Source organism: Macrobrachium rosenbergii, chromosome 8 (assembly GCF_040412425.1).
Source record: "Macrobrachium rosenbergii isolate ZJJX-2024 chromosome 8, ASM4041242v1, whole genome shotgun sequence".
In the NCBI taxonomy this organism is placed as follows: Eukaryota; Metazoa; Arthropoda; class Malacostraca; order Decapoda; family Palaemonidae; genus Macrobrachium; species Macrobrachium rosenbergii.
This window is the reverse complement of record NC_089748.1, coordinates 33,958,406-33,974,864: the sequence shown is the minus strand read 5'-3', so window position 1 is coordinate 33,974,864 and position 16,459 is coordinate 33,958,406. Positions and strand designations below refer to the sequence as shown.

Here is a 16,459-nt window from a genome sequence, read left to right as displayed (position 1 = left end):
ATGGTTTTCAGATGCCATGATTACCAAAGGACTAAGTGGGAATTTTGGAACAGTAAGAGTTGACTTTGAGGATATGATGGGAAGCGACAGTACAGTATTTGATAGAAAGATTACCACCGAATAGCAGTAATGACACTGAAGCAAAGACCAATGGAACAGCAATTGAAGCCATATTCTAGACCCATAATTGGAAGAAACAGAAAGGGGTGTCATAAAGCTGGAATCAGAAAAATGAGCAAGAGACTTCCAAAGCTCCGAAGTAGCAGTGGAAGAAGTCATTAAACCTTAAACCTTAGTGACCAAAATCCACAGAGTAAAGGGATGCCTGAGTGCCTTACAAGGCAATCTGAAGAGGAGGAAGTCTCCTATTGAGTTCAAATGAAAAGTAAATGAAATTGTAGAAATAAGAGAGATAAATGAGAGTGGAATCACTGATCAAATAAATTGCAATAAATTCAATCCTAGTAAGGAAGAAGACTAAAGTAGAAGCACTTCAAATATAAGACCACTACTTCAGAGATGAGCAAGCCAAAAATCAAACTTTAACCACCAAGGTGGAGAAAAGAATTTATGGCATTACACATTGCACCAAATTTTTTGGGGGGTGGAAGTAAGTATTGGAACAATCTGATTTCTCTTGGACATGTTAAAGGCAATCAGGACACCCAATGTACTGAATTGTGAGAGGCTCAATTAGAGTTTGATAAAAAATAAGAATGGGATAAAAGAGGAAACAGTGTCTATGAAGCATTGAATGTAATAAAATTATGGGATTCTCATTCCCTTACTCAACTAACGGAGGATGGTCAGAGGGTGAATGACAAAAAAATATGAATTGCTGTATAATCTTGAAAAGCATGAATTGGAAAAGAGAACGGTCATTAATGAAATTGAAAGGTGAAAGAACAAAACCTAAGGAAGTCCACAAAAGGCAAGGAAGGGAACAAAATGTACCATCAATTAGAACAAAAAACTAAATTCCTGTAACAATTTGAATATATTCAGTAAAGTAATAGCAAGACAGTACTGAACAACTAAGAGTATTAAAGGTTTTAGTACCAAAACTTGCCAAAAATCATCAGAAATCACAATTACTGAAAAAACACTAGTATTGGACTTTGAAGGTTGAAAGTCAGATATGATCATGGATAATTACTGGTAATTGGTATACAAAATAATACAGAAATGCAAATAAAAGGTCAGGTAAAAGAAATACAAAGAAATAGCTTACCTAGGGATAAAGTTCCTCAAAAGTGCTACGAAGACATTACCAAATTTACAGGTGGGCAGCTGCAAAGGCCCTCCACAAAAATGTAAACCTAAATTTGACCTTTGTTTTAAACCAAAGTGCAAAACCAACCAACATCACCACTGAAACTGATTAATGTGAATAAGTTTATATTGCACAAGTTGGAACATTATTTGCTAGTACGGGTACCCCAGAGCCTTTTGATCATAGTAGTACTGTAGCAACAGATTTAGAGAGAACATAGCAATTACTCACTTGAATATCTTCTTGGGACTCCCTCCTGCTGCTCCCTCCCAACCCAGGAACCTCAGAGAGAAGCCCAAGAGTGCATGTAATCAAGCTTTCGAGGTACCCCCTCAGGCCAGTTTAAATTAAGCAGCCATGCCACAAGAGTATAGAATGGCCTGCTCCATATCAATTCTCTACTGCACAAGATTTACATATGTTCAGTAAGGGCCTCTAAATTTGGTCTACATCAAAGTTGGAGGTTCCACATGAAACTAATTACAAATCAACAGAAGTATCCAAAAAGAGTACAAAATAGCTAGTGGAGACAAATTATCCATAGCACAAGATGTACGTTTTGTCCCTCCAATTTGGTTCTTATGTTCATAACCTTTCAATATTTACCTGGAGTAAATATTGAAATTGCATGCATAGGGTATTTTTGGTATTTGGAAACTGGAAAAGCACTGTGAATGTTTGTTCATTTCTGCATTGTAATCACTGACATCTTAACATCTAACATCAATTATAAGGAGGAGAAAGCGTGCTGACCGTAGTGCTAACATCCCAGAAGCATTTTTCTGTGTGTGCTGTTTACATATAGAAGGCTGTCTATTACTATAGCTCCCACTTGAATCTAACTGAACTTGGTGCCACTCCCAGTTATGATGCAACCAAGCAGTTGAGACTGAACTTGCATATTTGGTTGAAGAAAACGACCAAGATGCCAATGATGATATGGAAAATGAGTCGTAATCTAGGTATGGTGCTTGCATGGCATAACTGACATCTATATGTATATCATTAATTGAAAAAGACACCTTGCATGCTACACTGGGGATCTGATATCAGAATATGCCTGATGCAATTAACACAAATTTGTCAATGATGAACCTATTGTATTCATCATGAGGTGATCAGATGACAGCTTCATTGGGAAAGTGGAGTTTTACTGTACTTCAAACAGCTTAAGAAAAGAGTACTGTAGGGTTCCTGCAATGTAAAATGATAGCTCATCACTTGAACTTGGTTGGGTACGTCCATAATGGAGCTGAATAAGGCAGGACTGAAGACAAAAGAGCAGCCTGTGACCCTTTCTTTTCACCACCAATCTTGTTTGTTTCCTGAACAAGGCTACAGGCAAGGAAGCAGCCCATCTGACTGGAAGTTTTGAGCAGAGATCCCTAAAGCCTATCAAAAGAGGAAGTTAGTCCCACTTTGAACAGGAAAGTTAGAAGAGGAGGCAACCCATTACTAAGGAAAAATTTACAGACGAATCTGTAAGATGTTTTCAGGTACATACCTGTCATCATTTTACATCAGATGTGTCATGACCAAACCCAGAGCTGATTACCCACTGTGTCAACACTCAGATGGACCTGATATCAAGACATACAAAAGCAAGCTGTTCAGTCAACTACTTGAGCTACAGGATAGTTTCACTTATACACTTCTAATGATGATCAACGTGACTTTAATTGATGGTGGACTCTTGATCCACTTCGTATCTCTCATTTAGATCTAATCGCATGGAGACCTTGCCAAAGGTCACCTAGCTAAAGGAATACAGTTCACTCAGTGATACTTATCAAACCTTGAAGAAGAGTGTGACAAAACTATGTGATCTATTATATTAATCATTACTAGTCCAAACTGAGCATCCAGACACAGATGTCTGAGGCTATATCATTACAGAATATAATTCCAAATAACAGTTGGCAATGTTTGTTCTCAAAAGAAAGGCAAGAAGACAAGCATGGACCAATCCCAGTCAAGATGTGCATCGTCTCCCACTGTTGCAACTATACTTCTCTGAAATAACCTTAGCCTCAAGATGACAGCCAAACATCCAGCTCTCTCTCTCTCCAGGGTAACCATGAGGAAGCCAATACTCTCACCACCTTTCATGCAGCCAATTGCACATGATACGTAGCTATCACGCCTGCAATATTGTTATTGTTATTCTCCTCAGAATGCTAGGAAGGGACTATACCTGTTGAGCCACAGTAAATTCATATTACTTTACATAGATCTAGCTGCATCAATATACAGTCTTAATTTATATTTATAGGCTGCAACCTCATCTCACCATCCTATTTTGGAATGAAGGGAAATGTCAATGGAATGGAGTAAAAAAATTTAGGCCAAAGGCCAAGTGTTTTGACCTATGAGGCCATTCATCATCGAAAGGGAATTTGAGATTAAAAAGGCCTTAAAAGTGCAACAGGAGGAAAACCTCAGAAGTTGCACTATGAAACAATTATTAGGAGAGGGCTGAGGAAAGTATGACGTAAGAACAAGAATATGAACTAGGGTATAGTAATAGGAATGAAAGGGGTTACATCTAGGGCCCAAAGGGGTGCTGTAAAGAACCTTAAGTAGTGCCTACAGTACACTGCATGAGGTACACTGACAGCACCATTTCCCTAAGGGGAGATGTCAAAGGATGCCAGTTAAGCTAGATATGCAAAACTGCCACAGTTTTGCATATCAGTAAATTAGTATCAAATGCCAATCAGTATCCTTGGGGTAGAGACTATATCCAGTTTTGTGATGGAGGCAGTTATCAAAATTAACCAGAGAATAGAATAGAATATATAATTTAGGCCAAAGGCCAAGCGCTAGGACCTACGAGATCATTCAGTGCTGAAACAGAAATTGGCAGTAAAAAAAGGTTTGAAGGTGTAACAGGAGGAAACCTCACATTAGCACTATGAATCAATTGTTAGGAAAGGGGAGGAGAGTTAAATGGAAAGAGAATATGAAGAGAGATACAGTAAAAATGAATGAAAGGGGGTTGCAGCTACGGGCCAAGGACGCCCGCAAAGAACATTAAGTAAAGCCTACAGTGCACCACATGAGGTGCATTGACAGCGCTACCCTCTAAGTGGCCTGTCTGTTAGACAAAATAACGGCGATTCAAAGGAACATTCACACCACGAGTGTAAATGCAGGATTACTAGTTTGATTGAGGGGGTGGTTGGGATGAAACAGATGAAACCTACCAATATTTAATCTAAATAAATATTTAGATTAAAAGCTATCATTTCAAAATTTAAATCATCTTTTATTTCTCAAAGAACAGGTAATCTCTAAAAATAAATCCTTTAGTAAAAGAGATTACATCTCAGAAGACAGATTATTTTCGTTGGGCCCATAAATCATTTCACAACCTACATGCAGTTTGAAATTACCCTAAAACTTGGAAAAATCAAATAAAACATTTTTATCATTTATATTACTATTTGACAATTTCGTTATGACTGTTAAGCTTATAAGGTCTACTGTTATATGTTGCGAGGTAATTACATGCCACTGAGTAGCAAGCCGAGCGCAGGTGCTGATGGCACTGCTGAACTTATTACGCCGTGCTTTGAGCTAATCAATGTAAATAAAGATCAAGTCTTCTCACACAGATTACAAATCACGTCAGTTGACAAGAGATCATATTTATATACCCATAAGGAAAATAGTGTTAACTCTGAATTTGCAAAACTTATTGACATGTATGACATTGGAAATTAAAAATAAAAGTTTAACACTATTTGGCAACCATTGTGCTGAGTCTGAGATTTTGGGAGATGAAAAAGAATCTTTGTTGCATCACAACTGAGCAAGGCTGTAATGAACTCTATAAGAAGATACATGTTAAACTAAACAGAAGAAGGAAGATGAAATCTGTGTCATATTGCAGTAGGTAAAAGCCACAATATAGTATATATATTCAAAACAGAATAACAGCTAAATATATACAGTAAAACTTGGAGATATAATATAAAATTATCTATATAATATAAAATTATCTTACTGAATCATATAAGACACTGAAATACAACACAGCTGGCTAACACAGTAAGAAATTATTATTATATATATATATACACTTTATCACTTACACAACTGTTTTGTGCATTAATACAGTGAATAACAGGATCTCATTTAAACTGGATGGTATCTAGCTGTCCTCATTGTATGGTAGCTGTATATTCTACGGCTACCAATGAGGACAGTTGGTCCTGGAAAACTTGTAACTTTTCCTGAATAAATATCTCAGCTAGATACCACCCAGTTCAAATGAAGTCCTGTTTTATATACAGTATGTAATTATATATTTATACATACATGTGTGTGTACTCTATATATACAGTACATTTTATATTATATATATATATATGACAACTTTTTCAAGAAATATATCTATTACAGTAAAAAGTATCACGTTGAATGCAATATGTAAATGTAATTATAAGGTCCTGAAAACTAAAAAAACACAATACAAAAATATCCAAAAACAATGTAGAGCAACAAAACATAACCAGTTAGTATTAGATAAATAACAATGACAGACCACTGTCAAGTACAATGCCGCCACTACAACTGTATAATGCAATAGTGCTAAACTCAAAACCTTTATGCATCTTCTGGTTCTTCAAAAAGAAACCAGGCTGTACGTATCTCCCATGCCACTGTCACTAAATACAGTATTACTGCCATGCTATGCAGCAGTTTTTTTTTTCTCTCTCTAAATATTTGTGTGCTTTTTGTTAATTCTCAGTGGTAACTATTTTGCATTTGGAATAATTTTATTTCTATAATAATTTTGTTTCAAGTTACTTATTTTATTCTGGTCTTCTTTGGTCTTTCTATCAGTATTTTTAGCCTAACTCTCCTTAATTCCTCGTTATTACGTATCTTGCATCTTTAAAACATACTTTCACATTCCTCTTTTAATTCAATATATTTGGCTGGTAAAGCATTTATTTGATTTTTTTTTTCCGTTACTCACAATATAGGTTTGCTGTAAGAGTATTTTTAGCTTTTTCCTAATATATACTGAACTGCAGAGTGGTATTTAAGTAGACAGTCTACACAAAGCTTCAGTAATAACAGAGATCATTTGCAATGTTGAATTATTGACTGCTGAATTACAGTGACAGGACACTTATATGTGTGTAAGTATAAAGGTAAAATTGATACATACGCCACAATACCAAGAGAGACATGAGCCCTCGGTAAAATTTTCGCCCCACTTACTAAAGCTTTGAATAATGTCAAATAAAAATGAATTATAAATAATAAATTAGACTTCTGAATAAACAAACCGAAATTGATGGCTTTTCCACCAAATTATTTATGCGCTACAAGAATACTTTTGAGAGGGGAGACAAGTCAACTTTTGGATCTTTCTAGATAGTGACCCCAGCACTTTTTTCAAATCTTCTGACTTAGGGTAAGTGATTCCTTCTATGCGTTTGGTTTCTGCCGACTTTTCTTGTAGAAGATGCTGGTCTCGGAAGGTCTTGGTCCCTTGTTTCGGGTAAATTAGTGGCCAGTATAGCAGCTATCAGTGATATGCCTCCAAAAAGAGCAGAAGGTGCCCAGACAGCGACTGTGCCCTGTAATCGAAAGAGTGCTTGTTAAAATACTGAAGCTTGTTAAATGAAAGGCAGCAAGACAGGGTTATGGTTTTACATTTAGTAAAATGCTTCCTTGCAAACTGTAGGTGATAGCTCAGGCACAGCATTCACACAAGCAGAATACTTCTACTCTCTCTCTCTCTTCTCTCTTTCTTTCTCTCTCTCTCTCTCTCTCTCTCTCTCTCTCTCTGTGTGTGTGTGTGTGTGTGTGTGTGTGTGTGTGTGTGTGTGTGTGTGTGTTGTTGAAACAAAACACATTTTTCCAGCATATAACTTAAACATGCTCTACCAAGCTAAAAAGTTAAGTATACCTTAGCTTAACAGACCACTGAGCTGATTAACAGCTCTCTCCTAGGGCTGACCCGGGATTAGATTTATTTTACGTGGCTAAGAACCAATTGGTTACCTAGCAACGGGACCTACAGCTTATTGTGGAATCCGAACCACTTTATACCAAGAAATGAGGTTCTATCACCAGAAATAAATTCCTCTTATTCTTCATTGGTCGGTCGGAGATTTGAACTCATGCCAGCAGAGCACTAGTTGAGAACGGAACCCACTCGCCCAACGAGGAACAAGCACTCTTTGAAAAATCAGTAATGTATGAATCAAGGCATATTGAAAGCAGTACCCTTATGGGGGAGTACTTTGATCAATAACCACATACAACTTCTTAATACTTTTTGTGATCTGATATCTCTTACAAAAATTCAAGATGAAGGATACTTCAAAACAAAACAGTGGTAGCAAGGCATAGCTGGCATTCCATCAATGGGGGTGCCTAGGTGGGGCCAAGATATTTTTTGGGGGTGCCAAAGAAAATAACACAAAACTAAAGTACCAATTCTGTAATTAGTAAAATGCACTATTCTTGAATGTGTATAACCATGTGAATGAAGGAAAATAATAGTAATTAGCAAACCTGTATTTGATATTATAGAGCTCAATTTTCAATTAATTTTCAACTCTTACTATATGCAAATGTATCAAATACTGTAATGTAAATGTCCTCACAACCTTATATTCAACATTAGCCCTACTTCTGTTATCAAGTTTTAATTTTCAACTATAGTATAATATCCTTTTCATATAAATGTGTCAAAATAGTGCATATCATCAATAACAAAAAGACTTATGACCTTCCAAAATCTCTTTAAAATTTCAACTTATCCCATAGGGTTAAAGTTTAGCTACAAAGGGAATTTCAACTGTGGGGGGCCTGGGCCTTTGGCACCCCCATAGCGATGCCACTGTAGCAACGAGAGACAAAGTAATGGAACTGTTGAAAGTTTCATTGTGAAACTGCGGTTTAACTTTTGGTTAAATTAAAAGTATACCTTAGTTTTACCAGACCACTGAGCTGATTAACAGCTCTCCTAGGGCTGGCCTGAAGGATTAGACTTATTTTACGTTGCTAAGAACCAATTGGTTACTTAGCAACGGGACCTAAGCTTACTGTGGAATCCGAACCACATTATAGCGAGAAATGAATTTCTATCACCAGAAATAAATTCCTCTAACTCTTCATCAGCCGTAGGGGAATTGAACTCCGCCCATCGAATGACAGTCTGAAGCTCAACCGACTCGGCCAACAAAGGGCTATTAACTTTTGGTAACTGGGGGATGAATTTGCGGTATCAGTCTAGAAGTTTACTAGCGTATGGTTCACCTACAAAAGTTTTGCGCTGTGCCTGTGTCAAAACTGAAAGACATTAACCCAGATAGCACATGGCACTTTACAGGAATTGTATCAAAATCTTTCATCGTTTTCAAATAATTTTTAAACTGCTTTTAATTGTAAATACAACCATCTCGTTTGGTTTGAAGAAGGTGATCACATATTTATTAAATAGAAAATCTTACTACCTTAGGGTAAGACCTCACATATCTCACCTTCATCTGAGAAATGAAGCCCGGACGGCAGTTCTGGTTTTGTGTTTACAAAATAAACTGGATTATGTGTTCACAAAGGACAAAGCTTTGCCTTGTTTAGCCAAATATTTAGTAGGTTAGAGACAACTGCAGTAGAGAACTGCCTTCTGACTGGACTTGCAAACTTCCTTCAACATCTTCACTCCTTTGAAATTGGCAAACCAATTGTTCCTATTGTCAATTTCTGCCAGCATGACACTTGTAATTATCTCGGTCAACACGAACGTGACAAGGAATGGCGAGATCAAAGCTGGGGTGAGGTTCACAATCACTTCCACTACTGCCGGCAAAATGGTGTGACAAGGCCAGTTACGAACACCACTAACCTTGTGCAAGAGGCAAAGCCACTCAAACAGGCGAAAATGACCAACCAGTCACTCTTGACTGGTCCTACATTCCTTCATCCAGTAAGTACCCTGTTTATTCCAGATTGGATGACCTACCTACTAAGACAACTGGGGTATACACCTGATGGTAATAAGGATGAGTAGGTAAGAAGAATGATTACAGTTTTCAACAAGAATCATTTTTAAAACCTTTGAAGCAGCACCAATTTCTTCACATGTTAAACGTGTAAAATTGAGAAAAATCAAGCAGAATTAATTTTGCAATTCAGAACCAACAAGTATGAACTACCAACTGTATAAGCCTGAAGATGCCACCACTGTGAACCTCTGTAATTGTGCTACGTCAGACTACATTCTACATGCATCCACATTCATAAGTTCACTCGCCTCCAAAAACAATTCCAAGGTTTCAGTTGACCCAAAATGACCACGTGTAATGGCACATGCAAATACTGAAACTTACCAGAATGTCATTAATGTAAGGCGAGAAAATACTGCCAATCCTGGCGCAGACACTTGACTGTGACACAGCAAGGGGACGATACTTAGTGGGAAACAGCTCTGCCGTGTACACGAAAGCCAAGTGAAAGGCAGCAGTGACCATGAATTTCCCAGCATGTGCCAAGGCTACTGTGGGCCATGTGACTCCTGTAGGGATCAGGAGAGACTGATCATTCGTCAAGTGAAAATGGATGAGAGCAAATGAAAATTAAAATATACTGTGTGCCTGGAGTGAAGGGTTTTGTGTTTTTAAATGCGCCATTATCTTGGTTAGCATGAGTACAGCATTCATCACAGTAATCCCTAATGATAAATGCAAAGTAATCAACTTTTGTCAGGGCTTAAAGATTTGATCACAACGATAAATCAGAACATAAAATGAAAGAGGAAAATAAACAGGAGTCCACAGTAGAATAATTATTTTTTTATATTTTTACTCTATATTCTTTCACTATTCAAATATTAGTCTAAATATTTAAGAATTAATGCAATTACATCGCATCTGATATGTCAAGTTTGTTATATTACATATATATATATATATATATATATATATATATATATATATATATATATATATATATATATATATATATATATATATATATATATAATGGCAACTCTGACTGTATGCACAGACATGGCCAGTGGCAGTTTTGAAATTTTCTTGAAATTAGGTTTAATGGGTCCCACCATGTAATTTTTTTTTTTTTTTTTGCCAAGTCCAGGGTTACTATTTAAAAATAGACTGTATACTTAAATGACGCAACTTTAAACTTTTCCATTAATATGCAAGATATAACTGAAAGCAAATAATTTCAAAAACAATATTTATTCTTTAATGTTCCCTAACCCCAAGCATTGTTTTACATATTCCCAAAATATATAGTGGAATTTTGAATACAAAGTCAACCCTCGTATCACTCTTAGGCAACCTACACAAAAACAAACCAATGCTGAGCTAGAATTTCAAAATACTGTACTTTATTGGGTTGGCTTAGAACAGAAGTGTAAAACTGCAATTTATCCTAAAAATTATGAAGTTTTGATTTCCACACCAGAAGCAAACGAATCTGGTGAGGGCTACTAACACAAAAATCAGCTACAGGTATCGTAACTGCAAAGAACCAGCTATAAGTATTGCAAGTACAAAGAACCAGCTACAAGTGTTGTAAGCTCAAAGAACCAGCTACAGGTGTTGTGTAAGCCCAGAGAACCAGCTGTAGGTGTTTTAAGTACAAAGAACCAGCTACAGGTATTGCAAGCACAAAGAGCCAGCTATAGTATTGTATGTACAAAGAGCCAGCAATAGGTATGGTAAGTACAAAGAACCAGCTACAGGTGTTGCAAGCACAAAGAAGTAGCTGCAGGTATAGTAAGCACAGAGAACCAGCTACAGGTGTTGTATGTGCAAAGAACCAGCTACAGGTAATTGTAAGTGCAAAGAACCAGCTACAGGTGTTGTAAGTGCAAAGAACCAGCTACAGGTATTGTAAGTACAAAGAACCAGCTACAGGTATTGTAGGTGCAAAGAATAGCCATAGGTATTTTAAGTGAAAATAACCAGCCATAGGTATTTTAAGTGAAAATAACCAGCAATAGGTATTGCAAATGCTAAGACCAGCTACAGGTATTGTAAGTGCAAAGAATGGCTACATGTGTTTAAGCACAAAGAACCAGCTACAAGTGTTGTAAACACAAAGAACCAGCTATAGGTGTTGTAAGCACAAAGAACCAGCTATCACAGGTATTGTAGGTGCAAAAAAAAACGGCTATAGTTATTGCAAGTGCTAAGAACCAGCTACAGGTATTGTTAGTGCAAAAGAACCAGCTACAAGTGTTGTTAGTGCAAAAGCACAAAGAACCAGAACCAGCAGGTATTGTAGGTGCAAAGAACTGGCTATAGGTATTGTAGGTGCAAAGAACCAGCTACAGGTATTGCAAGTGCAAAGAATTAGCTACATGTATTGTATGTGCAAAGAACCAGTTACAGGTACTGTAAGGGCAAAAGAACCAGCTACAGGTATTGCAAGCACGAAGAATCAGCTACAGGTATTGTAAATGCAAAGAACCAGCTAAAGGTATTGTAAATGCAAAGATGCAGCCACAGGTACAGTAAGCACAAAGAACTAGCAACTGGTATTGTAAGTGTAAAGAACCAGCTAGAAGCATTGCAAGTGCAAAGATGCAGCCACAGGTACAGTAAGAACAAAGAACCAGCAACAGGTATTGTAGTTTCAAAGAACCAGCTACAGGTATTGTAAGCGCAAAAGACACAGCCACAAGAACAGGTATTGTAGTTGCAAAGAACCAGCTGCAGGTATTGTAAGTGCAAAAGAAACAGCCACAAGTACTGTAAGTGTAAAGAACCAGCTAGAAGCATTGCAAGTGCAAAGATGCAGCCACAGATACGGAAACACCAAGAACCAGCTACAGGTACTGTAGATCCAAAGAACCAGCTACAGGTATTGTGAGTGCAAAAAAACCCAGCTACAAGTATTGTAGGTGCAAAAAAAACCAGCTACAAGTATTGTAAGTGCAAAAAAACAGCTAAAGTATTGTGGTGCAAAAAAAAAAATGTATTGTAAGTTGCAAAAACAGCTACAAGTATTGTAAAAAAACAGCTGCAAAATTGTAAAAAAACAGCTACAAGTAAAAACCAGCTTGTAAGTGCAAAAAAACAGCTACAAGTATTGTAAGTGCAAAAAAAAAGCTACAAAAAAACCAGCTACAAGTATTGTAAGTGCAAAAAAACCAGCTACAAGTATTGTGAGTGTAAAGAACACAGCTAGGGGGTTATTGCAAGTGCAAAGATGCAGCCACAGGTACAGCAAGCACAAAGAACCAGCTACAGAACCGAACAAGCCACAGAACACACAAATCCAGATCCAGCCAAGGAAAGGGGAAGTTGTGCCTTGAAGCCGCACAGGTATACTTAAGCACCAACTCACCGTTTGTGCCCACGAGCAACAAGGTCGTTATGAGCAAAATGCAAACTGATCCGACGAGGTAGAGTCCTATGAAGGTTCTCCTCCTGCCGATAACTGCAACTGCCCACCAGAGCGACAGGTAGGAGGGGAGTTCCAGCACCCCACCGAGAAAGATGAACAGGTACGGGTCCGTGCTGTCAATCGGGGTAAAACAAATGAGGTGCAACAAGTCATCTGTCCATTTTAATGAAGAAGAGATTGCTTTGATCTCTGCTAAGGAGAAATTCTCTTTTCTGCACAAAAAGGTGAACAGAGGTAATACCGCATTCATCGGGGCTTATGGCGAGAATTTAAGGCGTGCAGTTTCTGTAATGTTAATGGGAAAATGCCATTGAATGTACTAACCTCCATTGACAATCTAAATGTAAAATGGAGTAGTAGATCTGATACAATAAGTTTATAGCTTCTGCCCTGAAATGTCTGTCTTTACCACAACGCATGTGTGTCCTAAATGGAAAATGTTTTATGCGACAACTCACCTCAGGTTTGTGGCATTAAGCGCAATGCCAAAAGTACACCATGGACACAGAAAACCAGCAGAAGAGCATCACCAGAATATGTTTCCTGGTCTCGGAATGATGTAGAGCGCTCCAATTTCCCTCAGGGAAAGAGCTGCTCGAGAAAAGACATTTCCTTCGGCGCGCTTCTCCTCTTGATCGTCACGTGCCTGTGTCGTTAAAAGTACGCGAAGAAATTCACTAACTCTGCTTCGTAAATCTCTAGAATACAGAGGCAATCTGTATCAACAGCCACAGACTAAACTTTAAACGATATACTAATGTGACAGAGTAATTCAACTTTACCATCAAAATTTGAATAACTGCACCTACGTCATCACAAACATTACAACCACAATGTTAATAGTGCGCTAATTTAAATAATCACAACAATTATTTCAGTTAGATTGATTAAGATTTGACATACGTTCGAAATAAGACAATTACACAGAACAACGTTTGTAGAGTATAGTAGTTCTTCAGTTTGGACCTAAAAAGTCCATTTATTGTTGCACTTCTTTGAATACAAAGGCTTTTTGTTTATTCTTAAATGAAAATGTCTACCTTTCACTGACACATCTTTCCAAGCTGCGTACTACGAGCCCGTTTGGCTCGGAAAATGAGACCGCCACTAATTTATAGTCGAGAATTTCTCTGAGTTTACTCCTTCGACTACACATTAATTTTTCTTTCTTGGTCGACCATTTTAAATGAGCATATCATAAAATAGACTCTTAGCTACGTGGGAGATTGATTGACTGATTTATAGATTTTAGGCATACATGCCAAGCACTGGGGCAACTCAGGCCATTCAGCGCTGAAACGGAAGTTGAGAGTAGAAAGGTTTGAAAGGTGTAACAAGAGGAAAACCTCAAAGCAGTTACACTATGAATCAAGTGTTAGGAGAGGGTGGAAAGTAAGATGAAGAGAGAATATGAACGGAGGTACAGTAAAAGGAATGAAAGCAGTTATAGCTGGGGGCCGAAGGGACGCTGCAAAGACCCTTAAGCAATGCCTACATTGCACCGCATGAGGCACTGACGTACCCTCCTATGTGGGAGAAACCAAATTGTCTGAACGCAGAGGAAAGAAAAAATTGAGTTACGGCAGCCATTTTCTTCAAGGCACCACATCGACACAAATAGTGAAGATTTACTCAAGTAGTGCATTTACATTATTTTCCTTCGATCGTTATGTTTATTCAATAAACTGAAAATAACTTGAATGCACAGTATGCTACTCATGATTTCAACTGCAAACTTCTCTGGTGGTGTCACTTTTATTTCAGTATACAGTATTCAGACTTGGGTTGCCCCATAATCTGGTACTGGTCTTTTAAGGATTTGCTAGTAAGTGTTTCAGAGTTTTCAAGACAGGCATGTATGCATGGAATTATAATTAAACCGTGTAATCTACACTGACTCAAATTATACTTCAAGAAAAACAGGACTGGAATAGTATGGAATATAAAATTTAAGCCCAATGCCACTGGGACCTATGACGAATTCATTCAGCGCCGAAAGTGAAACGGGTTGAAAAATATTAAAAAGGTGTAACAGGAGGAAAACCACTCTGTTGCACTGTGAAAACAACTGTTAGGAGAGAGGTGGAGGAAGGAAAGATGGAAGAAAGAGAATATGAACTGAGATACAGTAAAAGAATGAAAGGAGCTGCAGAAGAAGGGGTGCTGTAAAGAACCTCAAGTAATGCCTACAGTGCACCGTGTGAGTGTACTGACGACACTACCCCCACATTACCGGGAGGCACGTGATAATACTGTCAATACAGGTATACAACTGTACAATAATACTATCAATACAATCAACTGTATAATAATACATTTGATTGTATTATTACTGCCAATACAGGTATGAAATTGTGGACAATATAGATTCCTGACAGAAATAGATATTAAGCGCAGTGTTACCAACAAACATAAGATCATCGGGTGGGTTCATGTGAAATCGACTTGTCCATGGAAATTTGGTTTTACCAGAATTTAGCCTGATCCACAACTTGCATTTTCTGCGTACTTTCGTTATTATTCAGAAGATGAACCTTTTCATACGGAGTAAAAGTTAAGTTAAGTATACTTTAGTTTAACCAGACCACTGAGCTGATTAACAGCTCTCCTGAGGCTAGCCTGAAGGATTAGACTTATTTTACATGGCTAAGAACCAATGGTTACCTAGCAACGGGACCTACAGCTTATTGGGGATCCAACCACATTATACCGAGAAAATGAATTTCTATCACCAGAAATAAATCCCTCTAATTCTTCAATTGGCTGGAGTCTCGAATGCGGCCTCAACAGAAAGTGCCAGCCGAGAACCATACCGACCCGTCCAACGAGGAACTTTTCATACGGAGCAATCCACAGGAGTCATTAACTTGAAATTCAAGCTTCCAAAGCACATGGTGTTCATTAAAAAGAAGTAACAGAAGGAAATAGGAGATACAGAAAAAGAGTTAAGTTATTATTAATGAAAAAATAAATTAAGAAATAAATAAATAGCCTAAATATATAGATGACAAGAGTGACACAACTGAACCCACTGGAAGTTCTCAACTTTCTTATTTAATGTAAAAATCACAAGTGTGCTCTCCTTGGATAAATCTTGTAAGAACTTCCCTTCAAACGCCTTTCTTTCAAGTCTACTCAATTCAGGAATTGGCTCCAATACTCTCTACAAGTCTTTCTTTTCTCCTTTGCAATCTGCCAGTTATTTCATCAATTATTATCTCACCCATGACTTCAAACGCAGGGTTCTACAAAGTAACAAAATAAATGAAAAACGGTATCTTAAAGATAACAAATAACTTTTACAACATAGAAGTCTTAATTAATGTCTTATCTACTATCTAAACCTATGAGAAGCTATGTGAATATTTAAGAACGCAAATTAAACTACAAAGTGAGAGTAACCTCCATACATTACCATGACGTTCTTTTGTATCTTTTCCATATACCGAATCATTTCGTCTTTGGCTCTGATTGTGTTCCCATTAACTTCAGCTCCCCATTTTAAAACGGAGTAGGCTTCTTCAAAGCGCCTGTGCAGAATAAACCAGCGGGGAGATTCGGGGAGTGTACCTACAATACCGGTAACATTGTTAGAATACGATACAATATCCACAACATTAGCTGGAATACAAAGTAATATCCACAACATTAGAATACAAATATCCATTAGCTAGAATACAAAATAATAACCACAACATTAGCTAGAATACAAAGTAGTATCCACAACATTAGCTACAATACAAAGTAGTATCCACAACATTAGCTAGTAGACAAAGT

General features: G+C 37.5%; 1 long non-coding RNA gene across 1 annotated transcript; it reads right to left on the bottom strand.

Annotated features, from left to right (window-relative positions):
- Positions 1–6,745: 6,745 nt before the first annotated feature.
- On the bottom strand, positions 6,746–16,223 carry LOC136841240 (uncharacterized). Its single transcript, XR_010853847.1, has 5 exons — positions 16,098–16,223; positions 13,141–13,328; positions 12,623–12,795; positions 9,634–9,818; positions 6,746–6,870 (listed from the first exon to the last, which is right to left on the bottom strand). It is a non-coding gene; the product is annotated as an uncharacterized lncRNA (long non-coding RNA).
- Positions 16,224–16,459: the final 236 nt, after the last annotated feature.